This window comes from Stegostoma tigrinum, chromosome 6 (genome assembly GCF_030684315.1).
Source record: "Stegostoma tigrinum isolate sSteTig4 chromosome 6, sSteTig4.hap1, whole genome shotgun sequence".
In the NCBI taxonomy this organism is placed as follows: Eukaryota; Metazoa; Chordata; class Chondrichthyes; order Orectolobiformes; family Stegostomatidae; genus Stegostoma; species Stegostoma tigrinum.
The window spans coordinates 72785495-72797954 of NC_081359.1; the positions used below are offsets into that span (position 1 = coordinate 72785495).

Sequence of the window (12460 nt, forward strand, 5' to 3'; positions counted from 1 at the left end):
AGCAATGGAGTGAATAATGAACAGGATGTTAGAATCAGTTGAACAGAGTGTGTGGATTACAGAATTTGAACAGTGGTTTTTCATTCATTCATTGGAATGTGAAAATTTCTAAGTGGGTCAGCATTTATGCTCCATCTGTAATTGCCATTTGGAAAGGAGTGAACTGTTTTCTTGGAATACTGCAGCCTATGTGGTGTTGGTGACCCATATTGCAGTCAAAGAAAAAAAAACAAGACTTTGATCCAGCAGCAGTGAAGGAAGAGTGATACTGTTCCAAGTCAGGATGATGTGTATCTCAGAGGGCAATTGTAGATCTTGGTGCTCTCATATTGTCCCTATCTATTTAGATAGGAGATGCCATTGTTACTGGATTAGAAGGTGCAGTCAAAAAGGCTTAGTGGGTTGCTGCATGCTTTTTTGTTAATGGTACACATTGCTCCTTCTCTACTCCAGTAGTGGAGGAAGATGTTGGATGAGGTGCCAGTGAAGCAGATTGTTTTGCCTCAGATAGTTTCAAGTTTCTTGAAGATTGTTGAAGATATATTCACACAGGCATGTGTAGAGTATTGATCATAATCCTGCCTTGTTCCATGTAATTGTAGACATGCTATGGGTGGCCAAGAAATGAGTGATCTGCTGCAGAATTCCCAGTTTCTGATTTGATCTTGCAGCCATAGTATTTATATGATGGGTCTAACCAAGTTTCTGGTCAATGGTAGTTCCAGAATGTTGGTAATGGAAGATTCACCAATGACAAATCTGTTGAATATTAAGGAGATAAGTTAATTCTCTCTGTTGAATAAGGTTATTGCCTGTTACTTGTGTTATAAACTTACACATCATTTTATCAGCCCAATCATAAATGCTGTCCAGATCTTGCTGAACATGGGCACAGACTTTTTCAGTGGAGTTTAAGAAACATGCTGAACCATCAGCAAACCACTTCTGGCTTTATACTGGAGGAAAGTTAATTAATGAAACTTTGAAGATGGTTGGATACAAAGTATTATCCTCAGGTATTCTAACATTGCAGAACAGCGAGATCTTGAGACTGAGATGGCTAGATCCAACAACCACAATTATCTTCCTTTGTGCCAAGTTTGATTCCAACCATAGAGCATTTTCCTCCTGATTCCCATTGACTTCAATTTTGCTAAGGCTTCTTGATGCCACTTTCACTCAAATGATTCCATGATATCAAAGGCAGTCACTATCATATCCCCTTTTGAGTTTGTCCATGGAATGAAGTCTGGACACGTATTCAAAATACAGCCAAACTAATCATAATGAGCCGCTTATTGCTGTGCTTCATTATAGCACTGTTGCTTTGCTGATGAATAGACTGACACGTTTGTAAATGCTGGATTGAATTTGTCCTGTATATTTTTAAGGAGATAGGATATACCTGGAAAATTTTCTACATTGTCAGCCTAGTGTAGTGTGGTAGATGCACTGAGACAGCTTGGCTAGCAAGAGGTTGATTGAGTATTTTAGTAGATATACTATCATAGTCCATAGTTTTTGTTTTATCCAGTTAGAGATGGAAAAACCAAATTCAGACTTTTCAACAAAGACAGGACTTTAACTGTGAGCGCTGGGGTCCTTTAACCAATGCAGATAAGTGAAACCAAATGTAGTCCCAAATGGATCTTTGTGCTATATAAGATGTAAGCCATATATGTTTGAATGAAATCATGGAGAGAAGAAGATGGAAGCCAATGAGGAATGCTTTGAACAGCTATTTCTGGAGATGATAGAATACATAATTGAACCTGGCAGCTGTAGACTGGTTCTTGTGGTATTTGTGGCTAGAAGGATGCAGCTACCATTCTCCGTTCCCTGACTATGTGGCTTACTGTGCTGGATTTAATAAGAAGATGCCCATCTCAGCAAAATTAGTTTTTTGCATGATACTAATTAGGTACAAGTTACATTAACTAGATACACATTCTTACTAAGACTATGGGGAAACATAAATAATGCATCAAGCCTCTTTAAGATTTAGAGCTCTTTTCCCTGTTTCTCTCCCCAAGATTGTATGATGTGATCAGATTGAATGGAACTTAATGCAGTCTGCAACACTAATCCTCACAAAACCATTATCTTACATACATTTCTACTTTGAAAGAAGGCTGGTGTTGTTACAGAGAAGAGGTAGGTAGTTTGTTTTTGTGATGAAGAGTGTAAGGAATTTGCTTAAAGTCAAAAAGGCCAACAAGGCACTGAAGAGTCTTTTGTCCAAGACAATGGCTGAGAAGGTGGATGGAACTGATCATATGTTTTAGTAGGAATTGTGTATTTAGTTAGCTGAATTTATGACTCAGAAATGATTGGATGTCAACACATGGTCTGGCAACACAGAAACAGTGGAGGGATTGAGAAATTTAGAGCCTTATATCATTGGTATATATGTGGAAGCTGACATCACATTGGCGCAGGATGTGATGTGACTGAATGGAAGCAGGAGGATAGCTCCTTGGTGACAGCAGGTGGTAGTGGATAGGTTCGAAGAAATGTCATTGATAAGGATAAACAAAACCAAAGCACTGAGGAGGCAGGAAATCAGAAAGAAAAACAAAAATTACTGGAAAAACTCAGCAGGTCCAGCAGAATCTGTTTGCTTCACGTATGAGAGCTGGTGGGATCAATGCCCACATTCTCCAGTTGGGCTCTGTGGTGGTGGTTGCTTAGCTCAGCTGGTAAGAACATGGTGATAATAGCGCCAAGGTCACGGGTTCAATCCCCATATTACCCAAGTCTGTACATGTCTGGCCACAAGTTTAATGCCTTGTGTTTTGGCTGAAAGCTTGCATTGCGGTCTCTACTTTTCCCTTCACTGTCTGCATGCAACTGAGATATGTCATAGGAAATTTTTGTGCAAATCCTGTGGTGCAGTGGTAATGCCCCTGCCTCTGAACCAAGAGGTGCAGGTTCAAATCTCACCTACTCCAGAGAGGTGTCACAAGATTAGGGGCGGCACAGTGGCCCAGTGGCTAGCATGACTGCCTCACAGTGCCAGGGGCCCACTCTCGGGTGACTGTTTGTGTGGAGCTTGTATATTCTGCATGGGTCTCCTCTGGGTGCTCTGGTTTCCTCTCACAGTCCAAAGATGTGCAGGTTAGTTGGATTTGCCAAATTTCCCATGAGTCCAGGGGCATGTAAATTAGGTGGTTTAGACATGGGAAATGCAGGATTGCAGGGAAAGGGTTGGGGATGGCTCTGGGTGGAATGTTCTTCGGGATAGCAGAGCAAATCTGCTGGGCTGAATGGCCTGTAGGGATTCTATGCCATTTTATGAAAAGAAACAGAGTTAATGTTTCAGGTTCAAAGAGCCTCTTCAGAACTGACTGTGCCTGGGAAAGGGTTGGTATATATGCTGGAGATGGTGGGGAGTGAGGAATGGTGAGGGGTGAAGAGGTAAAGGATAGATGGAGCCTGGAGAGAGAGAGAGAGAGAGAAAGAGAGAGAGAGAGAGAGAAAACATACGGGCGGACAAAGGAATGTGTAAAGGTCAGACTGGGAGAATCAATAGTTGCTAATGTGGACCATTAGTGGCTAACAATGGGTTGTGTCTGATGGCAGCCCATGTGATGATAAGAACTGGTGTCTGGGGGCCTGAGTAAGGGAGAAGATGTTCAAGTCCTAAAAGTGTTGAACTCAATATTTTGACTGCAGAAGTCTGCAGGGTTCCCAAATGGAATATGAGATGCTCTTCTAGTTTGCACTGAGCATTGCTGGAGCACTGTAACAAGCCAGAGACAGAGGTTTTGGCCAGGGAGCATAGTGGTGTGTTGAAATGGCGGGCAACTGGAAGCTCAGGGTCATTTTTGTGGACAGAATGTAGGTGCTCTGTAAAGCAGTCATCCCATCTCCCCTTCATCTCCCTGTATAGAGACCACAGTGTGAACAGTGAATAGAATAGACTACATTGAGTGAAGTGAATCTGGATTAATGTGAGGTATTGCATTTAGGTACAACAAACAAGGGGGGGGCTTACACAATTAATGGTAGGGTCTTGGGTAAAGTTTGTAGAACTGAGGGACCTAGGGGAGCAGTTACATACTTCCTTAAAGTTTGCATCACATACAGACAGGATGGTTAAAAAGGTGTTTGTCACGCTTGCCTTCATTACTCAGTCCTTTGAGTACAGGAGTGGGGAAGTCGTGTTGAGGTTGTACAGGACATTGGTGAGACCTCTTCTGGAATGTTGTGTACAGTGCTGGTCACTCAGTTATAGGAAGAATGTTATCAAGCTGGAGAGGGTTCAGAAGAGATTTACCGGGATGTTGCCAGGTGTGGAAGTTTAACTTATAAGGAAAGGCTGGATAGGCTGGGACTTTTTTCACTGGAGCGTAGGAAGTTAAGAGGTGACTTGATAGAAGGTTAAGAATAATGAGAGGTATAGATAGAGTTGATGGATGTTGTCTTTTCCCTAAAATGGGGAATTTGAAGACATTTTTAAGGTGAGAGGAGAGAGATTTAAAAAAAAAGACATAACAGGCAAATCTTTTACCCAGAAGGTGGTTTGCATGTGGAATGAACTTTCTGATGAAATGGTGGATGTGGGTTCAATCACAATGTTTAAAAGACATTTGGATGGATATGTGAATAGGAAAGGTTTGGAGGGACATGGGCGAGGAGCAGGCAGGTGGGACTTGTTTTGTTTGGGATTATGTTCGGCATGGACTGGTTAGACCAAAGGGTCTGTTTCCATGCTGTATTACTCTATGACTGTATGTGCAGGTCAGTCACTGCTTCACCTGGATGATGTGTCTGGGGCCTTGGATAGTGAGGAGGGAGGAAGTAAGCGGGCAGTTATTACACTTTCTGCTATTGCATGGGGGGTGCCGTGGCAGTGTGGAGAGATATTGGGAGTTGAGGATGAATGGACCAAGGTGTCTGGGAGGGAACAATCCCTGTGAAAGGCTGAGAAGGAAGGGAGGAGAATATGTGTCTGGTGGTGATAAAGATGGTCTGATCAGGATAGGTAGAAATCAAAGCAATCAAAGATGATCAAGGAGCTGAACAAAGAATAGTGTCAGAGGATAACCATATGATCGACTGTATTAAAGCGCTCAGAGAGATCACGGAGGATAAAAAGGGATAGCTTAGCATGCTGACACTTCAACAATGTTGTTTTTGAAAGACTAGATTAGATTCCCTACTGTGCTGAAACAGGCCCTTCGGCCCAACAAGTCCACACTGCCCCGTGGAGCATCCCACCCAGTCCTATCTCCCTATAACCCACACGCCTCTGAATACTACGGGCAATTTAGCATGGCCAATCCACCTAACCTGCACATCTTTGGACTGTGGGAGGAAACCAGAGCACCCAGAGGAAACCCACACAGACACAGGGAGAATGTGCAAACTCCACACAGATGGTTACCCGAGGCTGGAATCAAACCTGGGTCCCTGGTGCTGTGGGGCAGCATTGCTAACCACTGAGCCACCGTGACGCCCTACTGTGTTTGTGGCATGAGTTTAGGATGTTTTGGTAACAATAGATGTACCTGGAAATCTGAAACAAAAACAGAGAAACTGAGTAGGTCTGGCAACATCCATTGATAGAAAGAAGAGTTAATGTTCAAGTCCAATGACCCTTCTCAGTTTCTCCAGCAATTTCGATTTTTGTGTACAGCAGCCATGGTGGAAATCCTCTAAACTGGACTTTCTTTGAAGAATGGATGGAGAGAACAGCAGTTGTTAAGAGCCATGAAATCTGGAACCACACCCAGCAGTGCACCTATGAAGAATGAGAAGAGTGTTGCAGCTTTTTCATGGGCAAATTGCAATGGGTCTCAATGCATGAAGGGATAAGGTAGGCAGGTGGAAGATTTAAATGATCTAGTAGCAAATTCCTCATTCATGCACATGACATGTATCTCTCTTGGTGCCAGCATCCTCCAGGTCCCTTGCAAGTGGTTAGAAGCTCCCAGCATGTGACTAAGAGATGCCAACTGAACAGCAATTGATCAGATTATGCAGAATCACTCTATCCTTTTCCTTGCAGGAGAAAAGTGTTCAAAACTCCTGTGAAAGGTTGAAGACAGTGGATATATGAACCCTGATAGTCACTGAGGTGGTGAGAGAAAGCTGGGTGATTTGGGTGATGGTGTGATCAGGAGACTTCAAGCTTGGTGGAAAGTAAGTAGACAATGGATGTGAGTATTGAGCAGAAGGGCTTCAGTTCTTTGTGTTCTTCCATTCAGATATCTGTACTCTGAGAGAATCGATTACTGCCTTGAATGTACTTTCTCAGGTGTCTGAGTACATAGATAGGTTGGTGAAGGAATTCCTGGTTCAGCTAATAATTCAGTGGCTGCCAGATATGTGTGTAGACTTCCACTTTGGCCTCGAGTTGTACATGACAGAGGACAGGCAAGAGGGGTTCAATGTGCCTGTACTCTCCTTCAGGCATCACTGCCCCTCCAGTAGGTAGGGAGAAGTAGCAGCTGGCCATAACCTGGGGCTCCCCAGGAACGTACAGGTATTTTCAGCACCTCTGCCGGTGACCCGACTGCATCCCATGGCATCAGCTACGGAGGATCCAATTGCATCAGTGCAGAAGTCCTCTAGATCTCAGCAACCAGCTGGACAGCAGTCAAAATCAGCTTAGGCTATGGCTATCACAGTCTGCACCTTAACTGCAGTTAGCAGGGCTACACTTGATCAGAGCACTTGGAAGCATTAGACCGAGCACCTAGCAGCACTGGGGTGACACAGATATTTAAATTTTAAATGTTATTGTGTGTATCATTAAGTTGCCTTGATACATTTGTTTCTGTATCCTTTGTTGGAAATGTGAATTCTTGGACTCTCATGTGCTTGTTTATCAGTTTGACAGTGAAGTCTGGTCAGACCCATGTCTGCGGCATGGGGCTGAGGGAGGCTGAGCAACAGATGCTGTTAAGTCTAAGTGATTGTCTTGTAGGGGCAAGTTGGTCTTTTGGTGGTACGAAACAGACATCTCAGGGGCTTCAAGCTTTACTTTAAAGAAGCAGCTGAAAATTCAGTATCACTAGCCTCCAAAGCACATGTGCTGCTGGCTTGCCAATGTTGCCGTCCCGTCTCCTTTGCACTATCGAGAGGCTGGAATCACATCCAGGTCCTCTGGGTGCGAGACCTCACCCATCCTCTTCATTAGGTTATGTGAAGTGCAGCAGCCAATTCTGATCCAGGAGACTCTCCCTGGTCATATTGCAACACCCCTCTGGAACGCAGCTTGAGCAGCCTCAACTGTCTTTTGATTGTTACCTATGTTGACCTCTGGCAGGCATTGTGTCATTTTTCAGCTCCAGTGTAAAGGAGCCCCACCAGCGTCAGCTGCCATATATGACTCCAGCACTGAGAATCTATCCTCGGAAGGCACAAACACACACTTCAGGAGTGCTCCCACTGACAAAATAATTTCAGACTGCTCTAAAGTCACAGGGGTGAAAGTAATTTTATACTGTATCCGCGGAAAGCTTGCAGTGGCCCCAAAGGCAATATACCATTTTTTTGTCATAATAGATGGGTGGCTCAGTGGTTAGCACTACTGCATCTCAGCACTGGGTCACATTCTTCTTCTGGCTGCACCAGTTTCCTCCCACAGTCCAAAGGTATGCAGGTCAGGTAGAGTGGCTGTGTTAAATTGCCCCATGGAGTAGAGGGATAGCTGGGTAGGTGGGTTAACTATGGTAAACATTGGGTTCCAGGGATAGGGCAGGAAGCTCTTGGGCCAAATGGCCTTTATCTAGTCTGGAGGAATTCTGAGATAGATGTTACCATGAAATCCCCTCTAGGCCTGGCCCTTGCTAAGATCTTCATTGGATTCTGTTAGAATCATATCCTTAATTGTATGACCACTAACCAACTACCCCACATATTTCTGATATGTGGATGGTATGCTTGCCATATTTAAATCAACAACTGCAAGGATTTATTTTAATTACTCCTTAATAGACCTGGAGTCTGTTTTGTGGAGCACCTGCACTCAGTATGTGATAACAACACCACCTTACGTCACCAACCATTTTAATTTCCCTTCCCACTCCCAGGGAAGGCATGCCCCTCCTAGCCTCCTCTATCACCCCAATGACACCACACACAAACTGGAAGAGTACACAGAGGACACCTCGCATTATGATTCATAAGCCCACAAGCATTCACCAGTTTTAAAATCTCCCCACTCTCAGCCTCATCCATGTCCAACTGTCCTTATCATTCCCACTCCTCCCACCTATCCACACCACCCATCCCACTGACCGAGCCCACCTGCATTCACCTAATCTCTCTTCTGTCTTTCATTTTCCCAGCTCCCTCCCCCCGCTTCCCATTTCCTGAATAAGGGTTCCGACCTGAAATGTCAGCTTTCCTGCTCCTATGATGTTGCCTAGTCTGCTGTGTTCCTTTAACTCCACACTGCATTGTTTCTTACAAGAACTGCAGATGCTAGTGTTATCTCTTAATTAACTTCATCCCTCTGGTCAAAAATGTAACCACCCAAAAACAAAATGGAAAATCCAAAAAGTCCCCTTCAAGCAACAAAGGGAGGTAGGCTCTCCAACTGCTATCCAGTTACAAACTTGATGTTCATTGATCAAGATACAGAAGTACTGTAGGAATTCTGTTCTATAAGATCAGCCTCAATAACCTTGTGAGAAGTACCCTAGCCATCTGCTCACTGAGTTATGTAAAAACATAACTGCACATAATGACTACCCTGATCAAGTCACTCACTGTATAAAATACAAGTTAAATAAAAAAAATCTCAAGTTTCTAGAGCATTTGGTTCCATTATAAAAAGTAATGAAGGTAGAGGTAGCTGGAGAAAAGTTTAGCAGCATTGATGGGATAAACAATGGTATATTTAAAAAGGCTCAAGGCATCCCAGCGAGAAAAGTTCTAGGAAGGGATGAACTGGTCAAGAGTGATGAACTGGTCAAGAGTAACCAAGTTAGTTAAGAATAGGATTGATATTGAAAGAAAGAACGAACAAACAAAACAAAAAGCCAGCAGATTAGTGAAGTTTTGATCCCAAAAAAGGGAAAAAAAAACAAAAAGGGAAGTAAAATGCCAGTAAACGTAGGTTTTTAAAAAAAAAGTTCAGATAGGCCCTTCAGAGAACAAGGCGAAGAGGAAATAATTGGGATCCAGGAAGTGGCAGAAGAATTGCATAAGTACTTTCCATCAGCAGATACTAATAGCACTCCAAAATTGCTAACTTGTCAAGGAGCAAAAAGGGAAAGGAAATGCAATAACTATTAGAGGAAATGTTAGGGAAGCTAAGTGGACCTGAAGGACCAATAAGCCTCCATTCTGAGGGTCACCAGACCAGAAACATTAACTGATTTTCACAGATGCTACCAGATCTTACCAGATCTGTGGAGCTTTTCCAGCAGTTTCGTTTTTGTTTGAAAAGTTTCCAGACATGACTGGATGCACCCTAGGCTATGAAAGGAATTAGCTACCAGGTTAATGGATGCTTTGGCAGTAGAGTTTAAAAAGTCCTTCAATTTGGAAAATGTCCCAAATAATTATAAACCAACTACACAACCCCTTTATTTTAGTAAAGAGGGAAAGAGCTTAGACTTTTGGTTTACTATTAAAAAGATGAAATAGCAGAACATGTCGAAACCTACATGAGCAAGCAGAATCAGTATGATCAAGGGGAGAAGGAGAATGAAGCGGAGCTCATTTATTCCTGTTTCTTACTGCTGCAAGAACAGTATGGATATAAAGGAAAAGAAAATGCAAGTAAAATATTTGGATTTACAGGTAGTGTTTGATAAGGCACCATGTTAAGCTAATTAGTGACTGAAAATTCAGAACAAAAGTTATGTTAGCATCAATAGAAGATTGTTGATTAGAGCTAAGATAGGGAGCATTTTCAGGATAGCAACCTATAGCTAGGGGAGTACCTGTGGAATGCATGCTAGGATCAACATTTTTCCAATGCATTAAATAACTTTAATGAGGAACGTGAGTACTCTAGCCAAGTTTAAAAGAGATGGGATAGACTATTTGGTAATTAGATGAATATTTGGTACATTAAGTGAGGTAAAAAAGGAGATATATTTGGCAGTAAGAATGCAATGAATGCTATTTAAAAAATGGAGATGCAGAAATCAGGAGACCTCATCCAGGATGGTTGTAAAGCTAATACACAAATTCAGGTATTAGGGAAGATGAATGGAATATTAAAATGAATATTGAAATAAAGGCCAAATGGAATTGCATTTGAGTAGCAAGGTCTTACTAAAAGAAAAACAAACAAACTACACAAGGCCTTGAATTACATTTGTAATACTCAGTTGGGGGTCCCCTTAACCAAGGAGGTGGACACAGGCATTAGAAGCAGTCCAGACAACATTAGAGTTGAACCTGTGTATATGAACTGAAACTTCAGTAAACTGGTTGACAGCTGTCTTGTCTGTTCTTCATATTTAAAAAAATCTTGCAAAGAACACCAGTCATGAATGCCTCAGTAACTTGCTGAGGGCCACCAGGCCAGGTTTCATTTGGATCAGAATGGTCCAATACTGCCATCAATAGAATTATAACCTCTGTTAATAACAATGTAAATCTAGGAGTATTAAGTTAGAAAGACTGTATGAGGCATTTGGGAAATTGCTGACCAGGCTGGCATTTTATTTTATTCCCAGACATTACTTGCCTACTTGCCTTTGAACAGATTGAAGTGGCCTAGAACCATATTTAGGTTGGATTGGGTAATGATTGCAGATGCTGTCCTAGAGACTAACGTCTTAAATGTTTAAAGGACTAATGGCCAAGATGGGGTTTCCTGGATGTGAAAAAAAGGTAACCATTAAGTTTTAAACTCTAGGATTAAAGTTTTACCATGCCTTGATGGGATTCAAACCTATGTTTCCAGACTAGCAGCTTGGAGTTCAGGATTACTAGTCCAGTGATATTGCTATGCCACTGCAGCCCCCCACTTCACACAAAAAGGGGGAATTTATACTCAACCACAAAAACCTGTATGTTTATTCAGAAATTGAAATCAATTTCTTCCACTTTTAAATACAGTGACAGACCAATAGCATGAAGGTTGCTGGGCAGAATGAGATCAGAACATTATGCATTTGCAACTCAGATAATGGGAACTGCAGATGCTGGAGAATCCAACATAACAAAGTGGTTGAACATAGCAGGCCAAGCAGCATCTCAGATCCTGATATGCTGCTTGACTTGCTGTGTTCATCCAGCTTCACTTTGTTAGCATGCATTTGCTGTTGTTCGCTTAAGACACATGGGGTGTACTTTCACCTACTGACCAGAAGATGGCAGCCTGCACCATCACCAGTCACAGGTTGGGGAAACTGGCAATAAGATAGCTCAATGAGCTTCTTTCAGACATCAGTACCATGTCACTGGAGTCCAAGAAACAAACATCCCGAATACTGCTTCTTCGAACTCACTGGAGAACACTAGAGCAAAAATATTGCTTTCAAAGCTAGATAGTAATCCACGAGCACTAAGCCTCATGAAACTAGTTTGTACTGACAATTGCATTTTGTTAAAAGGGAAATTTAAATTTGTTACAGGGTGCAAGTTTAGATTTTTAATAAGTGCTCCAAATTCTACCAAAGTGAGAAGCATAGTGCCAAAACCTCAAAAGGTCATTGATAGAGGTAGCAGGTTTAAAAAAGTTAAATGCAGAGAGTAATTGCAGTGGGAAAGACAAAACAGGGGTAAAACTTTAAAAAAGTGCAGGAAGGAGCAGAGGGGCCTGGGGGTGCATGTACACAAAAAAAAACCGAAGAATTATGCTATAGATGCAAGAAAGGTTGCATTCATCTTAACAAGATGAGAGTTTGGCTTCAGGAATAAGAGGTACCCTAGTTCAGGCGCTGAATTTCAATGCCTTGATGACCATGTAGACAAATTGTGTTCTGATAAGGCATGGGCTTTAAGAGGCCTTTAAACACCACCTCATTAAAAACCTAGATTATATAGCTGCTACACTTGAACAACATCTTCAGCTTTTTCTTTTAAAGAAAAAAAAACTTATTCTAGTAGGAACAAGTTAATGGACATAGACTCTGGGATCTGAGTTTAACTTTTAAAGTCACCAGGAATTTATGAAGCTTGCCCTCTGCTTTTGCCTAGAGTTGCATTCAGGTTAGCCTACAGCAGTCTAATTTGCATTGGGGCTGCTTAGTCATTTTTAATTACTTCACTTGCTTTGTTCAAAAAGCATTACATATTCAATAATGCTAGTAACTGTCCACCAGAAACAGTACTATGTTACTGTAATTAGTAGCAGCTCAAGTAACTTGGGCTCTTGATCTTAGAATTCTCCGGCTCTAGTTCCAACAACATCCTGGAAGGCATTCTGAGCTCCTGTTAAGTGCAGTACTTACCAACAGCCTTCTGGGAAAAGGGTAATGGCAGTTATTTTAATGGTATCTAATCCCCACAAAACCTTTGCATCCCTGTCTGGTTGTGTATT

The 12460-nt window shown here is 42.1% G+C and overlaps 1 protein-coding gene across 2 annotated transcripts in view; it reads left to right on the top strand.

Annotated features, from left to right (window-relative positions):
- Positions 1-12460, top strand: part of ift88 (intraflagellar transport 88 homolog) — a 309288-nt gene that overhangs the window by 1845 nt on the left and 294983 nt on the right. The window contains exon 1 of one of the 2 annotated variants that reach the window (XM_059646664.1): positions 6071-6147. The exons of the other annotated variant lie outside the window; for it this stretch is intronic. The gene's annotated coding sequence lies outside the window, so the exon portion shown is untranslated. Of the gene's footprint in view, positions 1-6070; positions 6148-12460 lie in introns of those variants that run through there. 2 annotated transcript variants of the gene reach the window in all.